Consider the following 5,000-nt stretch of genomic DNA (forward strand, 5'->3'; position numbering starts at 1 on the left):
GGTTTAGGGTTAGGGGATAGGGTTAGGGTTAGGGATAGGGTTAGGGTTAGGGTTAGGGTTAGGCGATAGGGTTAGGGATAGGGTTAGGGTTAGGCGATAGGGTTAGGGATAGGGTTAGGGTTAGGGTTAGGGATAGGGTTAGGGTTAGGGTTAGGGTTAGGGATAGGGTTAGGGTTAGCGTTAGGGATAGGGTTAGGGTTAGGGATAGGGTTAGGGTTAGGGTTAGGGATAGGGTTAGGGTTAGGGATAGGGTTAGGGATAGGGTTAGGGTTAGGCGATGGGGTTAGAGTTAGGGATAGGGTTAGGGTTAGGGTTAGGGATAGGGTTAGGGTTAGGCGATAGGGTTAGGGATACGGTTAGGGGTAGGGATAGGGAGTATCTGGGACGGGCAGAGACTCCTCGGCGGTCCCCCCGGTCCCTGGCGGGCAGACGGACCTCCTGGGCCGGAGGCAGCCTCCGCCGGCGTTACACCCTGTCCCTGGCGGGCAGAGGGACCTCCTGGGCCGGGTGCAGCCTCCGCCGGCGGACCCCCCGGTCCCTGGCGGGCAGAGGGAGCTCCTGGGCCGGGTGCAGCCTCCGGCGGCGGTCCCCCCGGTCCCTGGCGGGCAGAGGGAGCTCCTGGGCCCGGTGCCGCCTCCGCCGGCGGTCCCCCCGGTCCCTGGCGGGCAGAGGGACCTCCTGGGCCGGGTGCAGCCTCCGCCGGAGGACCCCCCGGTCCCTGGCGGGCAGAGGGAGCTCCTGGGCCGGGTGCAGCCTCCGGCGGCGGTCCCCCCGGTCACTGGCGGGCAGAGGGAGCTCCTGGGCCGGGTGCAGCCTCCGGCGGCGGTCCCCCCGGCCCCTGGCGGGCAGAGGGAGCTCCTGGGCCCGGTGCAGCCTCCGCCGGCGGTCCGCCCGGTCCCTGGCGGGCAGAGGGACCTCCTGGGCCGGGTGCAGCCTCCGCCGGCGGTCCCCCCGGTCCCTGGCGGGCAGAGGGAGCTCCTGGGCCGGGTGCAGCCTCCGGCGGCGGTCCCCCCGGTCCCTGGCGGGCAGAGGGAGCTCGTGGGCCCGGTGCAGCCTCCGCCGGCGGTCCCCCCGGTCCCTGGCGGGCAGAGTGACCTCCTGGGCCGGGTTCAGCCTCCGCCGGCGGTCCCCCCGGTTCCTGGCGGGCAGAGGGAGCTCCTGGGCCGGGCTCAGCCTCCGCCGGCGGTCCCCCCGGTCCCTGGCGGGCAGAGTGACCTGCTGGGCCCGGTGCAGCCTCCGCCGGCGGTCCCCCCGGTTCCTGGCGGGCAGAGGGAGCTCCTGGGCCCGGTGCAGACTCCCCCGGCGGTGCACCGGTCCCCGGCGGGCAGAGGGCGCTCGTGTACCGGGTGCAGCGTCCGCCGGCGGTGCACCGGTCCCTGGCGGGCTCAGAGAGCGCCTCGGCCGGGGATCGTCTCGTCCCAACGTCCGCCTGGTCCGTGGCCCGCAGGGGGCGCTGTCGGGCGGGGTACGGCCACGGCCCGACGTGCCTCCGGTGGGCTGCGGTCAGTGTGTGCCGCCGTTGGCCGGCTGCGGGGCTTGGTGCTGTTCCAGCCGTGCGTTAGGTGGGCGAACGGCAGGGGGCGCCCCTTGGGCGGGTGGCGGGCCCCGCGCGGGCCAGCCGTGGGGGGTCACGGTCCGCCGCCGGGGCGTCCAAAGGGCGGCGAGAGGCCGTCCGCCGGTGCTGACAAGTCATAAACCAGCGGCGGTGACAAGTCATAAACCAGCGGCGGTGACAAGTCATAAACCAGCGGCGGTGACAAGTCATAAACCAGCGGCGGTGACAAGTCATAAACCAGGACAAGGTTGTTGACGGCGCCGGGCGGCGGCGAAGCGGCTCACCCCGGGGCAGGGTGGCGATTCGAGGAGGGGCGCCCACCCGGCCGCCAAGGCCGCCGCCGGCGGGGGCCGGGGGCGCCGTTTTGAAAAAGAACCGTAGGCCGGATGGGGTCCGATCCACCCACCTTATGCCGACGCCGAGACCTCATTCCCGGCATGACTACCGGTGGTCCGTCCCGCTGGTCTGCCACTTGCGTTTGGCGTCACGAGGGGTTGGCGGGGTACCTGCAGATTGGTAGGAGGTGGAAAATCGAGAAATGGACTTTGGTCGGAAAGGTCCCCTCGAGCCTCCAGGTCTGCGGAGACCGACCCGGGCTGCCGCCCCGCCGGCCGCTCGGCCCGATCGGGCGCGAATTTCTTCCGATTTTCGCCCTTTTTTCGGGTTTTCGGCCGGCGCTCCAAACGGCGGCCCGACGCCCCGCCGAGGCCGGGGACGTCTCTCCGGAGCGCGAGGGACCGGATCAGACCTCGTCGGCACTGGCATGGCCACCGCAACGCTCGGACTTAGCCTGGGGAGGCTGGTCGAGGCGGTGGCAAGTCATGAACCAGTGGAGTCTGGCGGAGACTGTGGCAAGTCATAAACCAGTCGGACTTAGCCTGTGGAGGCTGGTCCAGGCAGCGGCAAGTCATAAACCAGTCGGACTTAGCCTGTGGAGGCAGGTCCAGGCAGTGGCAAGTCATAAACCAGTCGGACTCAGCCTGTGGAGGCAGGGCCAGGCAGTGGCAAGTCATGAACCAGTGGCAAATCATAAACCAGTCGGACTTAGCCTGTGGAGGCAGGTCCAGGCAGTGGCAAGTCATGAACCAGTGGCAAATCATAAACCAGTCGGACTTAGCCTGTGGAGGCAGGTCCAGGCAGTGGCAAGTCATGAACCAGTGGCAAATCATAAACCAGTCGGACTTAGCGTGTGGAGGCAGGGCCAGGCAGTGGCAAGTCATGAACCAGTGGCAAATCATAAACCAGTCGGACTTAGCCTGTGGAGGCAGGGCCAGGCAGTGGCAAGTCATGAACCAGTGGCAAATCATAAACCAGTCGGACTTAGCCTGTGGAGGCAGGGCCAGGCAGTGGCAAGTCATGAACCAGTGGCAAGTCATAAACCAGTCGGACTTAGCCTGTGGAGGCAGGGCCAGGCAGTGGCAAGTCATAAACCAGTCGGACTTAGCCTCTGGCGACTTCCAGGAGGTCTATGAGGTCCTGTGCCGCCGCTTTACCGGGGCCAAGGTTGCAGGAGAGCGGAACGGAGGAGTGGATTGGTCCCGCCGACGGGGCACGTGCATATATGAAAAGTGCACCCTACCGTTAGTTAATCACTTGCCCTCGGAAGTGTATGAGGTCGTGTCCAGCCGTGGTACCGGGGACACAGTGGGGGTGTTCCCGCTAAAGGGAGCGGATTGGTCCCGCCGAGCTGCCACTTGCATTTGTGGTCGAGTGTCTCGGACAGCTGGTTAACCACTTGCCCTCGGTAGTGCCGATGAGGTTTTGAAAAAGCCGATCTGCGGGGACTTGGAGCGCCTTCCTCGGATGGACTACCGGGCGCCCTCCCGCCGATTTGCCATTTGCGTTTGGCGTCCCGAGGGGTTGGCGGGGTACCTGCAGATTGGTAGGAGGTGGAAAATCGAGAAATGGACTTTGGTCGGAAAGGTCCCCTCGAGCCTCCAGGTCTGCGGAGACCGACCCGGGCTGCCGCCCCGCCGGCCGCTCGGCCCGATCGGGCGCGAATTCTTTCCGATTTTCGCCCTTTTTTCGGGTTTTCGGCCGGCGCTCCAAACGGCGGCCCGACGCCCCGCCGAGGCCGGGCACGGCTCCCCGCCGCGCAAGGGGCCGTGTTTGCCTTGGTCTGCCTTGGAATTGTCACCAAACGCCCGCGCTTCGCCTGGGGAGGCTGGCCGAGTCGGTGGCAAGTCATGAACCAGTGGAGGCTGGTGGAGACAGTGGCAAATCATAAACCAGTCGGACTTAGCCTGTGGAGGCTGGTGGAGACAGTGGCAAGTCATAAACCAGTCGGACTTAAGCCTGTGGAGGCAGGTCCAGGCAGTGGCAAGTCATGAACCAGTCGGACTCAGCCTGTGGAGGCAGGTCCAGGCAGTGGCAAGTCATGAACCAGTGGCAAATCATAAACCAGTCGGACTCAGCCTGTGGAGGCAGGGCCAGGCAGTGGCAAGTCATGAACCAGTGGCAAATCATAAACCAGTCGGACTCAGCCTGTGGAGGCAGGTCCAGGCAGTGGCAAGTCATGAACCAGTGGGAAATCATAAACCAGTCGGACTCAGCCTGTGGAGGCAGGTCCAGGCAGTGGCAAGTCATGAACCAGTGGCAAATCATAAACCAGTCGGACTCAGCCTGTGGAGGCAGGGCCAGGCAGTGGCAAGTCATGAACCAGTGGAGACAGTGGCAAATCATAAACCAGTCGGACTTAGCCTGTGGAGGCTGGTGGAGACAGTGGCAAGTCATAAACCAGTCGGACTTAGCCTGTGGAGGCAGTTCCAGGCAGTGGCAAGTCATGAACCAGTGGAGACAGTGGCAAATCATAAACCAGTCGGACTTGTCCTGTGGAGGCTGGTGGAGACAGTGGCAAGTCATAAACCAGTCGGACTTAGCCTGTGGAGGCAGGTCCAGGCAGTGGCAAGTCATGAACCAGTGGAGACAGTGGCAAATCATAAACCAGTCGGACTTAGCCTGTGGAGGCTGGTGGAGACAGTGGCAAGTCATAAACCAGTCGCACTTAGCCTGTGGAGGGAAGGTGGAGACAGTGGCAAGTCATAAACCAGTCGGACTTAGCCCGTGGGGGCAGGTCCAGGCAGTGGCAAGTCATGAACCAGTGGAGACAGTGGCAAATCATAAACCAGTCGGACTTAGCCTGTGGAGGCTGGTGGAGACAGTGGCAAGTCATAAACCAGTCGCACTTAGCCTGTGGAGGGAGGTGGAGACAGTGGCAAGTCATAAACCAGTCGGACTTAGCCTGTGGGGGCAGGTCCAGGCAGTGGCAAGTCATAAACCAGTCGGACTTAGCCTGTGGAGGCAGGTCCAGGCAGTGGCAAGTCATGAACCAGTGGAGACAGTGGCAAATCATAAACCAGTCGGACTTAGCCTGTGGAGGCTGGTGGAGACAGTGGCAAGTCATAAACCAGTCGGACTTAGCCTGTGGAGGGAGGTGGAGACAGTG

The sequence above is a fragment of the Scyliorhinus torazame genome, unplaced genomic scaffold (assembly GCF_047496885.1).
Source record: "Scyliorhinus torazame isolate Kashiwa2021f unplaced genomic scaffold, sScyTor2.1 scaffold_805, whole genome shotgun sequence".
Lineage (NCBI taxonomy): Eukaryota > Metazoa > Chordata > Chondrichthyes > Carcharhiniformes > Scyliorhinidae > Scyliorhinus > Scyliorhinus torazame.